The 24704-nt window shown below is 38.3% G+C and overlaps 1 pseudogene; it reads left to right on the top strand.

The window, feature by feature from the left end:
* The window catches only part of LOC133766363 (ribosome biogenesis protein BMS1 homolog), a 151778-nt pseudogene extending 130930 nt beyond the window's left edge, over nucleotides 1-20848 (top strand).
* The last annotated feature ends 3856 nt before the right edge of the window (nucleotides 20849-24704 follow it).

Here is a 24704-nt window from a genome sequence, read left to right as displayed (position 1 = left end):
GGTCTCCCACATGAGTGGTAAGGCCCAAACACTTGGGCCATTCTCTGCTGCTTTTCCCAGGCCATTAGCAGGGAGACGGAAGGAAGTAGAGCAGCTAAGACATAAATCAGCACCCATATGGGATGCCAGCATTGTATGCGGAAACTTTACCCCTACACCACAACATTGGCATCCCATCAACATATTTCTACATATAAACATATGTATATACATGTTATACATAAGTAATAGAAATGACAGCAATGATACAAGAAATTGAAGACGGAATTAGTATTGCTTTGTTGTTATATTTGAACTAATTGTGATATGATACGGTCTTATTTGAAAGTGGACTTGGCTTAGTTAGAAATGTATATTGTAAATTCTAGGGCCACCACTAAAAGACAAGTGCAAAAATAAATATTACTGTGCACTACTAAAGGAGAGGAATTACAATTACAAATATATGCATTGCTAACACATTCTCCAGCTCACATGGAAAATTTGCTAAGGTAGACCATCTTCTAGTTCATAAAAAACCTGTTAACTCATTTAAAAGAATGGAAATCATACAATGTCTGATCTCAGACAATGATAGAATTAAACTTAAAGTAAAAAAAGAAGATACTTGAAAAATTCCAAAACACTTGCAGATTAAACAACAAGCTTTTGAATAATACATAGATCAGAGAAGAAATCTCAAGAGAAATTTTAAAAATATTTTGAACTAAATAGAAATGATTGCATAATCTAGGGAAATGTGTTGTATGCAGTGAAATCAGTAATTGGAGGAAAATTTATAACACTGAATGTGTATATGAGAAAAGAAGAAATATAAAACTGATAATCTGAGTTTCTACCTTTGCAAACTAGAAAAATAAGAGAAAATTAAGTCCCAAGCAAACAGAATAAGAGAATTAGTACAAAATTAGAATAAGAATCAATAAAATTGAAAATCCATAGAGAAAATAAACAAACCAGAACTTGTTTTTTGAACAAGTAAATAAAGTTAATAATCCCATAGTAAGGCTAAAAGAAAATAAAAGAAAGATAAGGCACAGTTATCAATATCATGAATGAAAGAGGACGCCACTGCAGTTTTCATGGTTATTAAAAGGGTAATAAAGTAGTATTAGGAGCAATTCTATGCCATATATTTGATAATCAACATGAAATAGACCATTTGTTTTAAAGACATCATCTCACGTCAAACTCACACAAGAAGTAGATAATCTAAATAGATCAATATCTATCAAGAAATTGAATCAATAATTTATAACAACCTAAAAAGAAGAAACCATTAAACACAAAGGTAAATTCTATCAAACATAAAAATTATACCAGTTCTTTAAAATCTCTTCCAGGAGATAGAAAGAGAAGGAATACCCCCTAATTGATTATATAAAAGCTAGAAAACTGGAATACCGACATCAGACCAAGATATGTAAGAACAGAAAATTATAAACCAAAACATATCAGACATAAAACTTCTCAGTAAAATATTAGCAAGTTAAATCCAGCTAGGTAAAAATTTAACAAAAAAGTCTTTTATAAGATAATACAGGAGAATAACTTCACTAACTTGGTTAGCTAAGGGTTTTTCAAACATGTTGTAATAAACTCTAATGATAAAGGAAAGATTACCAAAGAAAACTAACTTAAAATTCAAAATCTCTGGTCATTCGAAGATAACTTAAAAAATGAAAAAAGCCACAAGAGCAAGAAAAGTTATTTAGCAACACAATTATCGCTTCTCAGCCTTTTGGCTAAGATCAAGTGCAACACAATTTAAAAATATACAAAGAAATTCTTCCCATCAAAAATAAAAAGACAGCCACTCTAGAAAAAAACAAGGGCAACAGAATCAGGAACTTTGTAAGAGAGGGTAAGCGAAGGGTCAATAAACATATGACATATTGCTTGAAATCATTAGTCATAGAAAAATGCAAATTAAAATTACAATGAGATACTCTGACGTATTTATCAAGATGGCTGGTAGAAGTATAAATTGGCACATTTATTTTGTAAGACAGTTAATATTTTGTAACAAATATGAACATAGACATGTATGCTATGATCCAGCTATGTGTCTTATTCTTCCATTTATACATCAAATGTGCTCAAATGCAGAATAGATAAGTTCACAAGAATATTCATAGTAGCATAATGCTTAATATCCTCAAACTGGAAACACCTCTCTTATTTATTGAGTGTAATAGATAAATAAATTGAAACATTTATAGTTGATTTCTAAACAGCATTAAGAATAAATAGATATTACTACAGACCAAAAAAGAAAAAGGTAAATCTTTCATCTGTAGAAAAGTTAAAAAATAGGTAAACCTGATAGATGTCATTAGACATCAGACGGTGTTTTCTTCTGGGAAAAATCAGTTGTGATTTTGAGATAAAGGGAAGTTCCCATGTTGATAATGTTCAATATCTTGGTGGAAGGGGGAGTATTTCACTTGGTGTGATTCATTGAGCCATTCCCAAGTGAGTCATACACTGTCTTTTTGTTATATTTAAACTAAAAAGAGTTTACTAAAAAAGAATTACTAAAAGAGTTTACTAAAAAGAGTAAAACAATAGATGAAAATGAATTTTTCAGAAGCTTGTTACTGCTTTGGTCAGTCTGGACTAACTAGTCAATTGACAAATACCTTATTATATTGTTGTACTCATGAACATCATTACAAATTGGTGATATGACTATTCTTCATGATCGATTTGAAAAATAAATAGGGACCAGTGTTGTGTTGCAGTGGGTTAAAGCCACCTCCTACAATGCTGGCATCCCATATGGATGCCAGTTTGAGTCCCAGCTGCTCCACATACAATCCAGCCCCCTGCTAATGCTCCTGGGAAAGCAGTGGAAGATGGACCAAGTACTTGGGCCTCTGATGAAATTCCTGGTTCCCAGATTTGGCCTGGCCCAGCCCTGGATCTTTTGGACATTTTAAGAGTGAACCAGCGCATGGAAAATCTCTATCTTTTCTGTGTAATTGCCTTTCAAATAAAAATAAATCCTTAAAAAAAGGAAAAGAAATTATTACAAAACTGAGTTTTTATCCTTTGATAATATCATCAGAAACAAAATAAAATGTAGTCCCCACCCACTTCCTGTCACTTTCAAATTCCTACAGTTAAATAGAGTACTTGTGATACAGTCTTATAAATTTCGTACCCCCGTTTCCGGTTCACTCCTCTCTAGCAATATTGGCCTCCCACCTGTTCCTCACACAGTCTTTGTTTCCCTTCTGTCTGAAGGTCCTGCACTCACATGTCTGCATTCCTGCTTCTTTTATTTTATTCATATTTCTCTTCCAAGATCATCCAGAGAGGCCTTATTGATTAGCTACCCAAAGTCTCAACTTTTGTGTCTATTGCCTTAAGCCCATTTTATTTTTCTTTATAACAATACTATGTGGCATTTTCTTGTGGATTTTCATGCTATGATCTGTAGTCCCCCTCAAAAGCAAACTCTCAGGTTCCAGGTTCTGTGCTCTATTCATTGGAACATATTTAACATTCATAACATTGCCCAGCATGGGGCTGGTACTCAATAATTGCTGATGGGTGAACAAATGTACAATTACTTTATGTGAATGACCAGTGACACACCACATGGACAAATTATGTTGTTCACTGGTGATAATTTACTTGAACTAATATCCCAGACTCTGGACAAGTTGAAGGTTGCCCACCTTTGGTTTATTGGGCCATTTCAAACCCTAAACTGAGGGCTGGCACTGTGGAATTGCTGCCGTACCAGCATCCCATATGGGTGCTGGTTCTAGTCTCGGCCGCTTCACTTCCGATCCAGCTCTCTGCTATGGCCTGGGAAAGCAGTCGAAGATGGTCCAAGTCCTTGGGCCCCTGCGCTGACGTGGGAGACCCGGAAGAAGCTCCTGGCTGCTGGCTTTGGATCGGTGCAGCTCTGGCCCTGTGGTCAGCTGGGGAGTTAACCAGTGTATAGAAGACCTCTCTCTTTCTCTGCCTCTCCTCTCTCTGTGTAACTCTGACTTTCAAATAAATAAATAAGTCTTTAAAAAAAATAAGCAAACACAGACTTGCCCATTCTCCTCCTCTTGTCTGCTGTGCTTGTTCAACTGAACTGTGCAGCCCCTGGTGGGGAAACATTAAATGAACAGAACCTAGGGTTACTTTGCTGTTAATGTGAGAAGTACATCATTCATTACGTGAATAAAATACATAGAAAATAAAATAGCCACAGAGTAATGGGAGTTTTATTCTCTCGCTATTCCATTTCACTCCCTCTCTATTTTACTTACGTTATGAAATGATGCTCCCGCCGCTGGCTGATAAATGTTGATTAATCTGCTGGAGAGTTGGATTTGTTAGCGGGCAAAAGCAATGTAAATAAATCGAGCAGGTGAACTGGAGTTCACAGTGTCATTTCTGAGATTAAAGAGGCTGTCTAGCCCTCCACGCTCAGTTATTGCAATCAGGATGCATGCTCTCCTTGTAAACAGACGGAGGGAGCCCCTTCAAGCTGCTCGGAAGCCCTCCTTTTGTGTTTATCTACCTATTGTTCCTTCAGCAAATTTCATCTTCTGGGAATTGCCTGTGTCAATTTTTGGTTCTCCTGCAGGGGCTTGGAGTTGAGGAGGGGGACTAGAGAGCGGAGATAGTTCAGTTTGTAATCAGCCAGTCAATAAATGCACAGAATTTACTATATGCAAGGCTCTGAGCAACATGCTTGTAGATTAATAAAATAAAGTGAACAATGAAAGCAACAATAGTGATTAACACCTATCTGGCAATTTAGTGTTTATAAAGCATATCAAGTATCCTTACATTGGTTGATTCTCAAGGTAATCTTAGGCAAAGGCATAATTGCTATATCTAGGTCACCCAGATGTCATCTGTGACTCTCTTTCTTGGAAATGCATTCATGCAGTTTTGTAATGGATTGGTCTCCCTGTTTCAAGTTCTGCAGGAGGTTCAATGCCTTCCTCAAAGCTTGATGTGTGTCCCTGGGCATCTTATGGTCTTCTTGTCATCTCTGGCTATGGGAATCAGGCTCTTCTGGAGGATCATTCTGTGATTATTTTATGTTTCTGTTGCATACTAGCTTAGATATGGAGCTCAGATGTGTTTCTAGGATTGCCTTGCAAGGTAGTAAGCCACAGCCCTTGAACTCAGCTCTGCATGTATTCCTACCACATCTTACAAGGATAGGCTCCTACATCTCCTGAAGCTCTCATACGTTCTAAAGACAGTTATGTTAACTCTAAAGCAAGAGAAGCTATCCTCACATTCTGAAAGAGGACAACCTTAACCACAACACGTTCTGTTTATAAGAGCACTGTTGTTGATTTATGTTATTATGTATATAAATTTCAGTTCCAAGTGTTGTACAGCCTCTAGCTTCTAGAATTTCTCCCAGGTGAACTTGTATTCAAAATTATGTCCAGAGTATGATCACCATATGCTGATAAGCATACTAAGAGGCAGCAGAAGTTTCAAAATAATTTTTCCCATTCCTTAGTCCAGATAACATCTCTAGGCAGTGCACCCCATTCAGTTCCTTATAAAAACCATAGAATGGCAACTAACCTATGTCACAAAAGAGGGTGGTTTAGGTGTCCAGTCCTTCATGCAAGTCTGTACTCCACTGACCACCAGTTATATGACCAAGGTCCCCTTGTGCAGTTGCTCAGGTTGTATCCTGCACAAAAGTTCCCAAGCCGAGTGCAGATGAAAGGGAAAGATAGTCTACATTCAAATCCTGGAGCCATCACTTTGATGGAAGACTGGCTCAGCAAAGAAGGCTCATCTTTTGGTAATTAAAGGAAGAGGCTTGTTTTTGGAACTTGGACAAGGGCATTGTAACCACTAACATTTTTCCTGAGGGTAGTCCATGATAAGCAAGTTCTCTGTGACTCAATTTCCTCATTTGTTAAATGGAGATTTTATGAGAATTAAGAGAATTATTATGCATGAAATGCTTAGTACTGCTTAGTACTGAAGCACTCATTGTTGGGTGGCTGATGCAACAGCTCCTCTCTCAGTTCCCATAATATCCTTACCCCCCTTAGCTGATATTCTGGTTACGCAGTTTTGCCTAGTCACTGAAAGGGCAGGTCACTGGGTTCTCGTGCAAGCTCTTTAAAATGGACAGGTTTGAATGCCCTGCTTCTCCTTTTGCCCCTCCCTTCTTCTGTCTGGGATGTAGATTGATGCCTGGAGGCACAGCATGTGTCTTCTGGCCAAGTACATGAAAGCCACTTACTAGAGTTGGCAGAGGGGAGGTTAGAAGGAACCCATGTCTTAACAACATGATTGAAGCACAGAAACATCTCTGGCTGACCTGCTCCTGGAATTCTTATCCTGTAAAATAGATAATATATACATGGACACTTCAAAAATTCATGGAAACAGACTTACAAAGATGTTCACTTTTGTGTAAAAAAATTGAAATCCCTGCATAGTTTTTTCATAATATAAATTTTTATGAACGTTTGGAGGACGCCTGGCATGTCTTGGCTGTATTTGAGTTTTCTGTTACTTTCAACTAAATGAACTTGTGACATATATAGCAATTACTATTACTACTAGTAGCAGTATTGTTGTTTCCAGTGAAAAAGGAAGCAACATCTGTGTAAGCAACCCCCAGAAATTGATGGAGGTAATTTGCTTTTCTAGTTACACTTGCTTTACTGGCGAATAAGCCACATAAATTAAATTGCCCAAATTTTACACTTTGTAACCAATAAAGATAGAATCCACGCCCATACACCTGCCAACAAATTCATTGCTTTTCTACTATTGCATGTTGTTGACAAGTTTCAATCTTGTGATTGTACTTCAAAATCACAATATAATCCTCTTAACTTTAAACTTGTTTTTTATGCCATGTGGTCTGTTGAGAACCGGATGAACCTGGCTGATATAATATGTTAAGTACACGCTCTAGTTATGTGAGGTCTCTTAATTTAATCCAGAATTATTTTTTTAAGGGAAAGGGTTTATTGGGGAACATCCTACAGACCAGAGTGAAGGGGCGGTGAAAGAAAAAGAGGAGGAGACTGTAAGAGAGAGACAGAGAGGAGGGAGAAGAGAGATGAAAGGAGAGAAGCCAAGAGAGGCCAAGAGAGCAGGGAGCAGAGCCAAGAGAGCACGTGTTCAGGAACAGGCCCTTTTAAAACTTTGCAGGAGGGCGGGCAGGGAAGCAGGAGCAGTGAATCCCATTAGGATGGGGGTGGAGCCTGGATCAGGTAGCTGGGCCATTCGGCCACCTGGCTAAAACCGTGCCAGTTTCCTAACATTCCCCCCTTTTGTTTTTTATAAAGCAGGGTTTGTATGGGGTTACATTCACTTGGCTAATCCAGAATTATTTTAATATTTTATATAATAATTTACAATTATTACAAAGGTAAAGGCCAATGTTTGAGCCTTGAGACACAGGGTCATAAAATAACATACATTGTACATCATAGTTAGAAATAACTCACTCACAAGATTCCCACTGATTATTCATCACTCCTTAATTATTGTTATTGAAGTAATATAAGCAAACATGTCTTTTGTCTGCTTTTAGTGGGCCATGAGCTCTTTCAAATTCTTTATATATACAATTTAATTTAAACTTCACAGAAAGAATTCTTCCTGGGCCTTGAGTCTATTTGCCTGAATTGTTTGTACTCTGTCTTATTAATTTTTTTAATTGCCTTCTTTCTACTTGCAGGAGGTTTAATTGCTCTTCTTTTTTTTGGTAACTTAAGCTAGAAGCTTAGGTTACTAGCTACAGACCTTTGATTTTAAGATAGGCATTTCCAGCATTCACTTTCTCAATAAGCACAGTTTTAGCTGCATCACATTCGTTTTGGTATATCGTGTCTTTGTTTTCATTAATTTCAAATATTTTCTGATTTTGATTTGTTCTTTGATACTTTCCTCCCACTTTTTATTAAGGAAAGTGCTGTTTACTTTCCACATATTTGTGAGTTTCTTAAATTTATCTATGTCATCCTTTCATGATTTAAAGCTTTTGAAATTAGGTTTATTTTATCAGATATCCTATCCTTGAAAATATTCTAAAAATTGAGAATATTTTAGAAATATGAAAGAACTCATATTCTAATTTAAATTGTGTCGCTGTTTGACAACATATAATTGAACCTTGTTTGGTTTCATACATTCTGATATTTTCCTATCTATTATTTGGGTTTTAAACCCTTTCACATTTAATGATATTACTGATGTAGTTGTATTTGTGTGCATTTACTTTTTTTGTTCTTTTATTACTTCTTTGTTACCTTTGATTTTTTAAAAATTCTTATTTTATTTTTTTTTTTTAATTTTTGACAGGCAGAGTGGAAATGAGAGAGAGACGGAGAGAAAGGTCTTCCTTTTCCGTTGGTTCACCCTCCAATGGCTGCTGCAGCCGGCGCGCTGTGGCCGGCGCACCACGCTGATCCGAAGCCAGGAGCCAGGTGCTTCTCCTGGTCTCCCACGTGGGTGCAGGGCCCAAGCACTTGGGCCATGCTCCACTGCACTCCCAGGCCACAGCAGAGAGCTGGACTGGAAGAGGGGCAACTGGGACAGAATCCGGCGCCCCAACCGGGACTAGAACCCAGTGTGTAGGCGCCGCAGGCGCAGGATTAGCCTATTGAGCAGCAGTGCCGGCCTTCTTTGTTACCTTTTAAAACATTAAGTGAGGTGCTGGCATTGTAACATTGTAGGTAAAATGGCTACTCTACTTCTGATCCAGTTCCCTGCTAAGGGCCTGGTAAAAGCAGTGATAGAGGGCCCAAGTACTTGTGCCCCTGCCACCCACAAGGGATACCTGTATAAACTCCTGGCTTCTGACTTTGATCTGGCACAGCTCTGACTGTTGTAACCATCTGGGGAGTGAACCAGACAATGGAAGATCTCTCTCTCTCTCTGTATGTGTATGTGTGTCTCCCCCCTCTCTCTACAACTCTAACTTTCAAATAAATAAATAAATCTTTAAAAAATTAAGTAAGCATTTCTAATGTACCATTTACCATTTCTTGAATTGGCTTTTTTACATTTTCCTTTAGATGCTGCTGAAGTGCTTCCTATAACTTACAATAATCAGCCTCAGATGGATTATAACTTGATTCTAGTGAGACTTAGATACATTGCTTCTACCTAGTTGTGTTCCCTTCCTCTCTTTTTGTGATGTAATTGTTGTACATGGTATATCTATAGGTGCTACAGATTCAAAATATATGATTAAAATGATTACAAAGTTTATGAAATTAAAGAAGTTAAAATCAGAAGTGAAAATATGTATATATTTGTAGCTTTGGTTATATTAATCTTATTTACTGTTTCTGATTCTTTTCATCTATCTTTGTAGGTATCATCTAGAATCATTTCCTTAGCTCAATACAGCCTTGTTCACAGTCACATCTTTATCTGGCATTGAAAAATATATTACATTTTTATATGTTACAGATCCACTTTATATAATTACTCTTTTCAGTCATTTAAGAGATCCTAGAGATGTGGCAGACATTGTGGCATGGCTGATATATCCACTGCTTGTGGCACCGGCATCCCATGTGGGTGCCAGTTTGAGTTTCAAATGCTTCACTTCTGATCCAATTCCTTGCTAATGTACCTAGGAAATCCGCAAAGGTTGGCCCAAGTCCTTGGGCCTCTGCATCCGCATGGGAGACCTGGATGAGGCTCCTGGCTCTTGGCTTTGGCCTGGAGCAGGTCTGGCTGTTGAGGCCATTTTGAGGAGAGAACCAGCAGATGGAAGACCTCTTTCTCTGTCTCTCCTTCTCTTTTTGTAATTCTGCCTTTCAAATAAATCAAATATATTTTTAAGGGAGAGAAAGAGAGGGAGAGAGAGAGAGGGAGGGAGAGAATGAGAGAGAGAGAGAGAGAGAGAGAGAGAATTATGCATTATGTTCTCTTTTGTAATAATATAGTTACTTTTACTGATATTCTCTCCCTTTCTCCTTCCCTCTCTCTCTCTTTCTCCCTTTGTGTGTGTGTGTGTGTGTATGTGTGTGATTGAATAGTGTTTTGGGGTCACTTGATTTATCATGAATAACTTATAGTATTTCTTCTAAAGCATGTACTAATAATAGAGAAAAATGCTATCAGTTTTTATTCATATGGGAATGTCTTTATTCTACCTTCGTATTTGAAAGATAGCTTTGATGATAGATACAGAATTTATGATTAGCTTTTTTTTTAGCACTTTGAATATGTTATCCCACTGACTTCTACTCTCCATTGTTTTTGATAAGTCATCTGCTAATCTTATTGGTGTTCCCTTGTGAGTAATAAATCATTTTTCTCTCACTGCTTGTAAGATTTATCCTTGCCTTTTGCTTTCAGCTTTCATCACTACAGTGTGTCTGTCTATGGATCTCTCTCTGTTTTTATCCTTCTTAGAGATTATTCAATTTCCCAGATGAGGTAAATTATTTGCTAATATTTAGTATCTTCTCTGCAAATATTTTAACCTTTTTTCTCCCTCTTCTACTCCAGATACTCTTAGTATGTGTATATGGTTGGACTCATTGGTGTCTTACCCTTTTTTGAGTCTTCACTAATTTTTTTTCACTTGTTATCTATATTTATTGGATTGTATAGTATAGCATTCAATCTTCAAGTTTGCTAATTCCTTCTTATGCCAATTCAAATCTACTGCTGAATCCTAGTGATTTTTTATTTCAGTTTTATACTTGACACCTCTGTAACTTTCATTCTGTTCTTTCTTGTAATTTCTATCTCTTTCTTGAAATTCTGTATTTGAGACAACATTGTTATCTTTCCTTCTTTTACTTCTTTAATCATGATTTCTTTTATTTCTTTGAATTGGTTTGTAACGGCTTCTTTGAAATTTTTTCCTGTTAAATCTGACATCTAGGCTCTCATACAAGAAGAGTCTGTTGCCTCTATTTTCTCCCTGTGTGTAGGCCATGTTTTTTGGAATCTTTTGTAAATAATTTCGTTGAGAATTGAACAATTTAGTTAATATGGTAGCAACTCTAGGTTTAAACTACCCTTCCAGAAATTGTTGTTATTTGTCATTATTTGTTTAGTAACTGGCTGGGTGAATTTAGTGAAATCTGACCTCAAAGTGAAGGCCTTTGGTGTTGCTACTCAGGAGGCAGCAGCCTTGGGTATGCCTGGGTTGCTCTGGAATTACAGTGGTTTTGGCAAGGCTCTCTTCACTGTCACTTTCCTTGACCATACTCACTATTTAAGTTCCATTATTTATTTGCAAATTACCTAATTGTTTTCAACAATGCTTTGGGGGCATAAATTGCTCTACAAACTAATCCAATAGAACCTAAAGTTCATTGAAGAAGTAGCTTCCAAGATAGTTTTTGATATTTTCTGTGGCCACAGGAGGGTCCCTTATATTTGTCTCATATCCAGGTTCCCTTAAACCATAGGTTGGGGAATGTGAGGCCCATGGCTTTTTATAAGGCCCATAAAATCATTTGACCTGGCCCTGCCAAGGCAACTGTGAGTGGAACTCCAAATATCCAATGGCTTTTGGCAGAAATGAGGTTCCCTACCCCTGCCTTAAGCAAACTAACCAGCCTATGGTTTAGCTTATGTCTTCAAATAATCTACTAATTTCCTTCCACTTGCTGTTCCCCACAGTCTCCACTGAATTTATTAGTTCCCTTAGGCTTGAACTTTTCAATATTTTGTTGCAAACTAAGTCAGTTCTTTTACAAGGAAATTATGAGTAGTACTAAGATCTAATTTGTACTGTAACTCTGGAGTTGAGAATGGGGATAATGGTATGTCTCTGAGTTACCCCTACTTGAGGAAATAAAGGATGTGTGAGAGAGGGTAGTGGCCTCAAATCCTCTTGGCTTGCCTCTCCTGGCATAAAACCAATCCTATGAGCCAGGGCACCTATTATCATTGTTTTTATATACCGAACAGTGTTGCACACAAGTTACAAACTCCATTTCATAAATGGGCATTGTTTAGAAGAAGAAAGACCTCATATCTTGGCCACACTCACACAGAACTTTGCTTTTGCATTAGATAAAGTGGTGGCAGGATGAGAAATACTGGTATCCTATATATCTCTGGAAGACAGAATTCCCCCTTGAAGCTGATACAGAAGAACCACAGTGCTTTTTACTGCACTAGTCTGAAATGGAATCTGCACCTCACTCAGATGGAAATGGAAGATGTGGATGGACTAGTTGAAGCACCACATATTCTCACTTTCTCACTTAATTTTAGTAGACATCCTTGAATAGATGTTTCTTCTTTTCTGAATGCCCTTAGGGCCAATTCTAATAACTGTTTTATATAATTTTCATCAGTTTCTTTGGGGAATGCTCACAGAATTCCTCACAGTCTCGTTTTGGAAGTCAACCTCTATACACTCTGTCTTACTGAATCATTTTTATCAGCAGACATACAAATTATTTTTTTTCATCTTGAAGAAATAAGACACTGAGCTCACTTATCTTTCCAGCAATTGCCACATTTTTCTCTTTCACTTACAATATGTCTTCATGAATCGAATCTGTATACATCTACCTCTAATTCCATTTTCTTTTAATTCATTACTATGAAGACTTCCCTCCCCACTTCATTTTTAGCAAGACCTGCAGTAATGGCCATGTCGTTATATTTGATAATTAATCAGTCTGAATACCAGATGCATATCTCTAACTGCCTACTCAGCATCTCTACTTGGATGTTGTGATTATTATTGTTATTACTATTATTATCACCATCATTGTCATTGTCATCATTACCATCATTATCATTGTAATTAGCAATCTTCCTAGCCAAGAATTATACTGTCTATGACTTCTTTTGGCCAACAGAATGTGACATGTGCAGTTTAAGCATATTTTGAGATCCAATGTGTGGATTTCTTTTTCATTTACTACAATGATTGGAAACATTCCAGTTAAAAGCTTCCCATGAACTTTGGTCCCATAAAGAAGAAAATGAAAGAACATTTGTAACTTGAGCAGAACATAAATCTACATTGTTGTAAGTCACTGAAATTTTTAATCAATTGTTGTCATTGAATAGTTATCATCAATTTAACATGTCCCAAAGAGGATGGCTCAATCTCTTGCCATAAAACCTGTGACTTATTTGTTTCCCTATCATGCTAGGATAAGTCCATTCCTTCAGTTTCTCATGATTTTTGAAGTCATTGTTAGCTCTACTCTTTTTGAACACTTCAAGAGAATTTGTTCTATCACCATTTAATATCAATCAAGAACTAATCTGTTTTAACTCACTACATTTCTCTAGTGTAGTCCAAGCCACCATCCTTTCTTGTTTCTATGATTTTAAAGCCTCCTTCCTGATGGGACTCTGTTACTGTTCTCAAATGTTCAGTCTTTCTTCAGTAGTTGTCATGAATCTGTTGAAGAGGTAGAAGTCATTATGTTAGCCCTTTGATCAATATTCTCCATTGTTTTTTCTCCTTGACAGAGAAAAGCCAAAGTCCATTCAACAATCAGGAAGCCCCATGTGATCTGCCCCCAACTGTTTCCATACACTCTCCTTAACTCACTGGCCTCCTCTCTCAATATTCTCTCTGTGTTCACTACCAGGCTGGTAAACTGGCCTCCTAACAGTACCTTTAATGTATCAGAACAGCTTCTGCCACAGGGCTTTTGCATTTTATTCTTCTATCTGGAATGCTTTTTCCCTCAAAAGATATGGCTTATTCTCCCACTAGCTTCTTGCTGTAAACTTTCTTTGCCTTACTACCAAGATTTTAAAATTGTCACACATCTCATTATTTATTTTTGTATTCACTATGCTCTCCGTTTTCCCATAGTGTTATCCACTCTCTAACATAATAAAGTTTACTACTATCTTAAGTATTATTTGTCTCCTACAGTAGACTACATGAAAAGATTGGGAGAGCAAAGATTCTTATTTACTTTTCTTTAATGTTGCATACTTGATACATATGGTAGGTGCCACATACAATTTGGTTCAATGACTATTAAATACTATGAAAACTATACCATGTGATTTCTAGAAAATAGACCTAGTTCTCATAACTGAGATTTACAGTGTTCCTAGAGTCCACTTGATGAGTAGGTTGGGCACCATTAGGTAGATCATGCCTTATCAGATATCTGCTGAGAATCCTTGACTGTTGGTTCTCTTTCTTTCATTTTTCTCCTCAATGTTTTGCTCCCTTAATTTTTTACTTTCTGCTACACATGCCACTTTCTTTAACATATGTCAAAGAGAAATTGAGCTTCCTGTGATCTCTTGCTGTGAGGTTTCCTTCCTTTACCTTCTTTCATATTGGTGACCATGTTTCTGTGTTTCTGTGTGTAACACATCTTTAAGCATCTTTTGCAGGGCAGGATGAGTGGCAACAAATTCTTTCAGTTTCTGTTTGCTATGAAAAGTCTTAATTTTACCTTCATTCACAAATGAGAGCTTTGCAGGATATAATATTCTGGGCTGGCAGTTTTTCTCTCTTAGTACCTGGGCTATGTCTCGCCATTCCCTTCTAGCTTGTAGGGTTTCTGATGAGAAGTCTGCTGTGAGTCTAATTGGAGATCCTCTGAGAGTAATCTGACGATTCTCTCTTGCACCTTTTAGAATCTTTTCTTTATGTTTCACTGTGGTGAGTTTGATTATGACGTGTCGTGGTGAGGATCTCTTTTGGTCATGTTTATTAGGGGTTCTATAAGCTTCCTGTACTAAGATGCCTCTGTCCTTCTCCAAACCTGGGAAATTTTCTGCTAGTGTCTCACTGAAAATGCCTTCTAATCCTTTCTCCCTCTCCATGCCTTCAGGAACTCCTAGAACCCGAATGTTAGATTTTTTAATAGTATCCTGTAGATTCCCGACAATATTTTTTAGATTTCTAATTTCTTCTTCTTTTCTTTGGTTTGCCTGTTTCCTTTCCTGTTCTCTGTCTTCTAAGTCTGATATTCTCTCTTCTGCTTCGCCCATTCTGTTTTTAAGGCTCTCTAATGTGTTTGTCATTTGATCTATTGAATTCTTCATTTCATTATGATTTCTTGTCACAATCACCATTTCTTGTTCCACTAGTTGTTTCATTTCATTTTGATTCCTCCTTAATATTTCACTTTCACGAGAGAGATTTTCTATCTTGTCCTTTAAGGATTTCTGTAGTTCAAGAATTTGTTTTTGAGAACTTCTTAATGTTCTTATCAATTTTTTGAGATCCGCTTCTTGCATTTCTTCTATCTCATCATCTTCATAATCTTGAGTTGGGGTGTCTTTTTCATTTGGGGGCGTCATAGTGTCTTCCTTGTTCTTGTTACCTTGGTTTTTGCATTTGTTGTATGGCATGTTGGAGATATTTGGTTTCTTCACTGTGGTGTTTTTTTTTTTTCTTGTTATACTATGACTCTAGATTAAGTGGACTGTCTGCTTTTGGTGGAGCCTTAGAGGCTTGAGATGGGTGTGGACTGAGAGCTGTGTTTGGTTCCTCAGGGTTGAGGGTGTGTCAAGATGACACTCCCAGGTTAGGTGTGGTAAATCTCTCTTTCTTTTTTTGATTCAAAAGGGAAGTAATTCTGCACAGCTGAATGTAATTGGAGGTAGTTAGCAGGCAAATGATATACCCACAGGAGCCAGAGATTGGAAGCTCTTTCCCAAGGACCACACAGGGAATCTCTGCTGCCCTCAGTGTGGGCTCCAATTCTCCTGCAGTCTCCCACTGGGTTGCCAAGTTAGATGCTAATCTCCAGTTATTTCACCCCTCCCCCCAGAGTCAGGTTTTTCTGCTAGGCTCAGGGCCGGTGCAGACCTGAGGTCGCCCTGCTTATGACGTATGTCCAAAATGGCACCTGCTCTTTGTCTTGCTCGCCCTTGAGGGGTGAGCGGAGAGAGAGAAACTCGTGTCCGTTTCGGTCACTTTTTTTTTTTCCCTCTCTCTCTTCTAGTTAGCCTGGTGAACTTTTCCCCACAGAGTTTCAAGCCTCGTTCCCTCTAACCTCCTCTTTCCGCTTCCCCGCTGGTGTCTCGGGCTATGGAGGTTTGGCTCACCTCGCGTTCCAGCGCTGGTGCGTTGAGTCTGCTGCTGGTGTCCCGAACTTGGGCTCCCACGCTCTCCACGCAGGTCCACTGTGAATCACTAGTTCCGGAAGAGTTTCCTCTGCTGTTTCTTCCCCTACTCTTCCTTGACCCTGCAGTATCTCCACTTTTATTAACCTGTGTCTTGCCGAAGAATATCAATGTGCTCCCTTCCTATTCCGCCATCTTGGATAATTCCCCTGTATTTTGAATTTTATCTACCAATTTGTTTCTTCTATTGCTTGTTATATCATAAATTCAAAACTATAGGATTTTTTATTTCCCAAGAATATACCTTTTTATTATATTTTCATCCTTTTTGTTGTATCTTTTTTCTTTTGTAGAAATAAATGAAAACTATCTAGGCTTATCTTATATATCTTTAACATTTCTTACCTAGAACTTCAACTTATTAGAAATCTTGGCCGGTGCCGTGGCTCAATAGGCTAATTCTCCGCCTAGCGGCGCTGGCACACAGGGTTCTAGTCCCGGTCGGGGAGCCGGACTCTGTCCCGGTTGCCCCTCTTCCAGGCCAGCTCTCTGTTGTGGCCAGGCAGTGCAGTGGAGGATGGCCCAAGTCCTTGGGCCCTGCACCCCATGGGAGACCAGGAGAAGCACCTGGCTCCTGCCATCGGATCAGCGCGGTGCGCCAGCCGCAGCGCACTGGCTGTGGCGGTCATTGGAGGGTGAACCAATGGCAAAAGGAAGACCTTTCTCTCTGTCTCTCTCTCTCTCACTGTCCACTCTGCCTGTCAAAAAAAAAAAAAGAAAAGAAAAGAAAAAAAAAAGAAATCTTGTTATGTGTGATATGATTTTCAAGAGACATTAGATAAGTAGGTGGATTTAATGATGCTCGCAAGCTCTTGGTCACATTGTAGATTTATTTCTAGAAAAAAAAGAGTCTATCAATTATCTAGGTCAGTAGAAAGTTACAAGCCATCATGATTCTGGATTTCATTTGATTTACTTTAATCATATTACTTTTCTCCTAGCACAATAGAATAGGAAGAGAGAATACAATTTTGTCAGTGGAAAAAAAAAGGATATATTTTGATTATACTGGGTAAATGGCTGAATGGAACCCTCACATTTATAGCCTTGATCTGGATTGAAGGTTGTCCAAGCTAGTGGGCTCTTAGAGCACAGAGGTCATCAACTATGAGAAGAAAGCAGAAATAGAAGAGGAAAGGACCAAAGAGAAACAGTGCTAACTATATAGTTCTCATAAGAGCCATCACTGTTGTGCATTCTTTTAGAAATAGGCTTTTCCATGAAAACCAAAGGGACCATTGGATAGTCGGGGTTAAATCACTGTATTACAAGTTTTTGCTTGTCATGCAGTTTATACATTCATGCAGGGATTGGGTGACTTTGCCCATGGCATCTTCACAAATGCCAAAATAATAGGCAGTAAAATAATAAACTATAAGCTCCCTCTTTTTTCACATTTGTTGCATTGTTTATCACATCTGTTGTTTTTTTCCTGAATACTGTGATGATCAATTATTCATGACAGAATGATAGCAGTTTCATAATAATGTCATTGGCAGATGAAATCATCCTGTCCATTGAGGTACCCATGGAATCTGAATTACTAGAGTAATAAGTCACTATTAAGCACCCACCTGCTCTGGGCATTTCTCTTCATTTTGCTTGTCTAGACTTTTGAAAATTATTATAGAAGAATTCTGCGGTAGTCACTAAGCAAATTACAGCATTGATTACTGCACTGTGCTTCATGAATGGCCCTATTTTTGCATGTCCCCACAAATAAATGTGAAATAACAGATATTGAGAGAAACTGAAACTGGAAATACTTGGAATTTATTTTTACTATTTTTAAATGTGTGTAATAGTATTTAATTGTCTGTTCTCACTTGGAAGATCAGGGATGGGATGTGGATAGGAAAGAGGTTACAACTCCCTCCCTCAAGAAGCCCTGACTCGCTCAAGTTCACAGTTGATAGATGACTAATGTGCCAGTGGAAATAAGCTGACTTAAGGGAAGACAATGAGGTCTGGTGGAGTTCAGGGTAATTCTTCAGGGATTAGAAGAATCACCCTCACTGTTAAATTAAATTGAGGTCAGAAACCACTCTGGTGAAGAGAGGTGAGAAACAACACTATATTCTGAGGAAATAAACTAGAGACATTTTAACATGTCTGGTTGGTTTTTATTTTTGCCTTATTCATTTGACATCAAATCTGCCATCACCCAAGTTGATTAGAATAATTATTTAAACCTTTTCCCCTGATATTTTTGATTGATCTTGAATTTGCAATTGTCTTTAAGCAAAACTTTTAAATCAACATCAAAGTTTGGAGGCTAAATTTCTTATTTTTTCTCATATGCTGTGGACTAGCTTCTGAAATTTCTTGTACTTAAATTATTCATTGCACTGAGGGATAGCTGACCTTGTGTAAAACATGAAGTTGACAAAGCTGTTTTGGATAACGAAATCTTTGTTTTTCCATCCTTACTACACCTGCTTATTGCTGTTTGTCTTGGAAATTCAGACAGCTTATTCATTTCCACAATATACAATTGTTCTCATATATTTTATTTTCTACTAAGGCATAATAATAAATCTACAGAATTCCAAGATTATAAAATATAGGCCTATCACTTTATGGTGGTCAGTGATAACATGGGACAAAGAAGCCGAGGAAGCCAATGAAAGCAGTGATGATGACTCCGTGGCGGGGGGAGCGAGGTCCATTTAAGATCCAAAGGCTGTAGGAGAAGGTGGTAAGGTAGGACTGGCGGCAGCGAATCATGGCAGTGACCACTTGAACCTGCGGAAACCTTTGCCGACGAAGAAAGCTGCACTGGCCATTGCACTGCTGAGGGGGCGTTCGGCTCTGAGGATGAATCTGAAGAAGGCTCCTCGCTCAGTTCCGAGGAGGAGGGCTCAGAAAATGAGGAGGTTCCTAGGAAAAAAACTTTGAGAACCTTCCCAAGCGGGCAGGCATTGGAAACCAGGCTCAGAGAACTTAGCCAGCGAGACCAGCGACATAGAGGATTTCCTAAAGCAGGAGGAAGAGTACACAGAAGAAAGTAGCTATTCCACAGAAGCTTCAGGGGCCCTCGAGTGGAAAGAAGGCCTTTCTAGAAAGGCAACGGAGGCCTTTTTGAGGCGGCAGCAAGCAGCTCCAAATCTTCAGAAGCTTATTTATGGGACGGTGATGGAGGATAATGAAGAGGAAGAGGGCGATCCCTGAGAAGAGCTTGGTGGGTTGTTCTGCGCCAGCCAGCCTGACAGAGGGTGCACGCACAATGCTGATTCCTTGGACGGCTCCAGGTTTCCCGTGGAGGCACCCCACGACTGGGATTTAGAGAAGGTTATGAACAGCATCAGAGATTGCTTCGTGATGGCAAGTGGGAGGAAGACAAAGATGCTGCCAAAATCTTAGCAGAAGATTAGGAGCTCTATGGTGACTTTGAAGACCTGGAAACAGGGGGTGTGCACAAAGGGAAATCAGGCCCAGATACTCAGATTGAAGATGTAGCAGAAGAAAAGGAAGAACTGGACCCCAGTGCAGAGGAAACAGCCAAAAAAAAAAAAAAAAAAAGCATTTGGGTAAGAAGAGAAAATTGAAAGAACTGTTTGATGAAGGAGAAAGCATGTATTTCGGTGATCTCAAAGGAGAAATGCAGAAGCAAGCTTAACCAGGCAGATTTGAAGACCAAGACGATGAAGCCAGAGTCCAGTATGAAGGTTTTCGACCTGGGATGTATGTTCGAATTGAGCTTGAAAATGTTCCCTGTGAATTTGTGTTCAACTTTGACCCTCATTACCCAGTTATTCTAGGTGGTTTGGGCAACAGTGAGGGCAACATTGGAAACGTGCAGATGCGTCTCAAGAAACATCGTTGGTATAAGAAGATCCTCAAGTCCCGAGATCCAGTCATTTTTTTCTGTGGGGTGGAGGAGATTTCAGACCATCCCACTTTGTTATATTGAAGACCACAACAGAAGACAGAGACTTCTGAAGTACACCCCACAGCACATACACTGTGGAGCAACCTTCTGGGGTCCTATCACTCCACAGGGAACTGGCTTCTTGGCAGTGCAGTCTTTCAGTGGCGTAATGCCTGATTTCCGAATCGCTGCAACAGGTGTTGTCCTTGACCTGGGTAAATCCATAAAGATTGTGAAGAAATTAAAGCTAACTGGATTTCCATATAAAATTTTCAAAAGGGAATGTTTAATTCAGCTTTGGAAGGGGCCAAATTTGAAGGTGCTGTGATTTGAACTGTCAGTGGAATCAGGGGACAGATCAAGAATGCGCTCCGGGCTCCAGAGGGAGCTTTCTGGGCCAGCCTTGAGGATAAGTTGCTGATGAGTGATATTGTCTTCATGCGAACTTGGTATCCTGTCTCCATCTCAGCCTTCTACAACCCTGTAACATCTTTGTTAAAACCACTGGGCGAGAAAGATACATGGTCAGGAATGTGGACCACAAGTCAACTCAGGCTTGTGCAGGGCATCAAGCTGAAGCCGAGCAGGGACTCCCTGTATAAGCCAATCCTGAGGCAAAGGAAGCATTTCAATTCACTGCATATTCCAAAAGCCTTGCAGAAGGCCCTGCCATTTAAGAATAAGCCCAAGACTCAGGCAAAGGTAGGCAAGGTGCCAAAGGACCGAGTGAGACCAGTCGTCATCCAGGAGCCTCATGAGAGGAAGATCCTGGCGCTGCTGGACGCTCTGAGTAAGGTGCACAATCAGAAGATGAGGAAGGCCAAGGAGCAGCGGCACCTGCACAACAAAGAGCACCTCCGAGTGAAGCAGAAGGAGGAAGAGGAGACGCTGAAGCGGCAAAAGGACCTGTAACATGAGCAACATGAGTTACTTTTCTTTTCAAATGCCTAAATGATAAAATTCAGAATGGAATTACAAGCTCATGAAAATTTGGGAAAGGTTACTTTTTAAATGGGGTTCCCTGAAGCCTTATCAATAATACACATAGAAAATCACTGAAACAAATACAATTAATAGGAATTTTGATGTATAAGGCCCTTGCACACCCCCCCCCCCCCCAAAGGCAGGAGAGATTTACGTCCTCAGTCCTCAGTAATGAAGTTGTATTGCCGGAGATTCTTTCTCTAAGCTGAGAAGTTCCTCCGCCATCTGTTGTCCTGCAACATCTCAAAAACACATTGTATGCCTTAACGTGTGTTGGTTTCTGGAAAGCAGGGCACAAGTATCATCTGAGTTTGCAACAATTGCAGTACACTATACTGGCAACTTTGAGTGACATGTTAGAATTAAGGGCCACAGTGTAGGGAGTGGAGAGAGGGATGGATTGAGATAAAGAAGGGAAATTATGGTTCCTTTACATATTGGACATAGGTTGGTTTTGGTCTGAAAAAGTGAAAGTGTGACTATTCTTAAATTCCGTTTCTTAAAACATATTAGAAGAACCTTGATGGCTTCTTCACTCATAACAGAAAACTCACCTCTTAATACAATGAAGAGATTTCAGCATTAAAGTGGATAATATAGAAAATAAAGATGTTTTGTTGGCAGGCATGTGGTGCAACATTTAAGACTCTATTTAGAGTCCTGGGTGTTCCACCTTCAATCCAACTTGGTGCTAATGAACCAACGGTGATGGCTCAAATACTTGGGTCCTTGCCATCCATGTGGGAGACCGAAGTGTAGATACTGGCTCCTGACTCTGCCTGGCCCAGCTGATGTGAACATTGGAGGATGTACCAGTGAATGGAAAATAGATCTCACTTTCTCTCTTTGCCTTTCAAATAATTAATATATATATTTATATATATATCAAATTAAAATATTTGTCTTTCAAATAATTTACATATATATATATATAATTAAAAATAAGGAGTATTGGATGATATGGATTTAGTTTTATGGTGGTTTCACATAATCTTCTGTATCTAGTCCAAAGCAAATAATATATGAGCACTTTCAAATGATTGTGGGTAAATTGAATGAATGGGTGTTTATTCTGGTAAAAAATAAAAATTGAAATCATATGGAAGGTCTTTTAAAATTTCATGGAAATGCATATTATGAAAGAACTATTCATGGATTTCAATTATTTTCACCAAGATGAATTTATCTTTTGATTATGTTTTTCCTCAAACAGTTTGAGGTACCCTTATACCCTGAAAATGTTGCTTCTTGAGTACATAGCATAAAGCAGTATGTTCAAAAGTGATGGTTTTGTGTTGCCCCTTTAGTATTGTAAGGATGATGAAGCAATTTGGGGTTCTAATTTGTTTTCTCTTTTTCACAGTGGGTTATATTTTCTTCAAAAGCTCACAGTCACAAATGATTAGAAAATGATCACCAGGGGATGTATTAATGTGTAGATGTATTAATTTTAGATAAGTGTGGAAAAAGTTTATATTTCATACTGAAAACATCAAGACTGTTAGCTAGAGTCTACTTACTTTAGGTAGTGAACCTAAGTGCTTTAAAATTAATTTTGAAATATAATTGAAGAGAGGATACATTTTCTTTTGTAGGTAGATTTTTCAAACCATGTGGCCAAGACGCCAGTGATCATTCAGTCATATTTGACTTGCTAATCTAAGTAGACAAAATTATAATTGTAATGTTCAATCAGAATTCATTAAAAAAACTGTGAGATCTGTAAATGAACTTTATTAAAATATATCATTTGTTTGGTCTTCAATCTACAACCCCATTATTGAGCCATTCTAAGTAAGACAATTAAAGCCCTTGGTTAAAAGAGGAATGACTGAAAATAGAATTGTAGGCAAAATGAGTTCTAGTATTTATAAAGAAAGATATTGTGAAACAAAGGATTAGGCTAATATCGAAGATTGTAGCATTTATATCTGGAGAGGAAGCTTTAAGATAAAAATAATTATAAACATCAACCTGGGGGCAGATAAAATTTTCTTGATATTTTTTCCAGCCTAAGCATTTTATAGACTCAGAAAAAAATTTAAAAATTTTAAAAAGAGAAAGAAATTCCTGTGTTCATCAGTTTTGTTGCAAATACAGTGTTCTGTCAAACTTGGCTTTAAATATTTGTCAACTAAATTGTTAAGAAGTACACACTTGGCCAGCACTGTGGTGTGGTAGATTAAGCCTGTGCCGGCGGCACTGGCATCCCATATGTGAGCCAGTTGAGTTCCGGCTGCTTCATTTCCGATCCTGCTATCTGCTAATGGCCAAGGAGAGCAGTGGAAGATGGCCCAAGTGCTTGCATCCCTGCACCCACATGGGAGACCCAGAAGAAACTCCTGGCTCCTGGCTTAAGATCAGCTAAGCTCTGACCATTGCAGCCATTTGGGGAGTGAGCCAGGGGATCTCTCTCTCCCACTGTGTAACTCTGCCTTTCAAATAAATAAACAAACACATCTTAAAAAAATTATATACTTCCTCAGTTTTAATGATCTTGTGAGTATTTTAAAGTTTAGGTAAGTAAAGTTGAACGTCTTTGCTTTCTTTTTGTCTGATTATTATTTATAGACCTTTCTTATGTTCCTGGTAAATTATGGTCATGTTACTTTTTATTTGTTGAACACTGCATTTAGTGGAGCCAATAAGCCTTTGATTATAATGTAAATCAAAAATATGTCATCTCCTTGTCTAAATATGATCAGAGTCACCAAACTCAAAAGGCCTCCATAGCCTTGGAAACTCATGACAAGAACCTAGGGAGATTACTGACGCCATAAACAAGAATGTCAATTTGTTAAGTCAACAACAGGAGTCACTGTGCACTTACTCCTCATGTAGGATCTCTGTCCTTAATGTGCTATACATTGTGATTTAATGCTATAACTAGTACTCAAACAGTATTTTACACTTTGTGTTTCTGTGTGGGTGCAAATTGTTGAAAGCTTTACTTAATATATACTAAATTGATCTTCTGTATATAAAGATAATTGAAAATGAATCTTGATGCAAATGGAAGGGGAGAGGGAGCGGGAAAGGGGAGGGTTGTGAGTGGGAGGGAAGTTATGGGGGGAAAAAGCCATTGTAATCCATAAGCTGTACTTTGGAAATTTATATTCATTAAATAAGAGTTAAAAAAAAAAGTCATCTTATGTCATCTCAAAGATAAAAAAATAAACTAAAAAAGATAATTCTGAGAAAACATTATGATCATCCAATAGGAACTGAACTTATAATACAAAATATATTCCATGTTTCACAATCGATTCTCATAATCCTATTGGACCTAATAAGCAGGGATTAGTTTGCATATTTTTAGAAATAAATAAACTTTCAAAGTTGAATGATTTTAACCATGGGGGTGGTAAACCAAGATATACTTCTTGTGGCAGACATACTCTCATGGAATGTGCAGTATTCTATCTTGTCCAGCCTTATATCGAGGTGTGTCATTTCAGCTTTGAGGACAGCAACAGTGACAATTCCATGTGAGCTTAACCCAGAGTTCCTGAAAGTTGGCTACACTGTAAAGCTCTCTAGGGAGTGTATTAGCCTCTATTTCCGACATACCTGGCATTTCTCCTACTGGGATATTAATGCTGAGAGCAAATCAATATTTAGGAATCCTCTGTCAAGTTTGTGTGAAAATAGTAGAATCAAGGCATTGGTATATCTTTCTTTGTGTCACTGCACGCACCAGAAAACATTTCACCTGGACTCTCCCTCCATGCCTGCTGGTGGGGCAGTGAGAACTAACAATGTGAAAACCCTGCAAACTGCAGAG

Source organism: Lepus europaeus, chromosome 9, assembly GCF_033115175.1.
Source record: "Lepus europaeus isolate LE1 chromosome 9, mLepTim1.pri, whole genome shotgun sequence".
NCBI classification, from domain to species: domain Eukaryota; kingdom Metazoa; phylum Chordata; class Mammalia; order Lagomorpha; family Leporidae; genus Lepus; species Lepus europaeus.
Note: the sequence above shows the minus strand (reverse complement) of the source record. Positions and strands in the feature narration are given on the sequence as shown.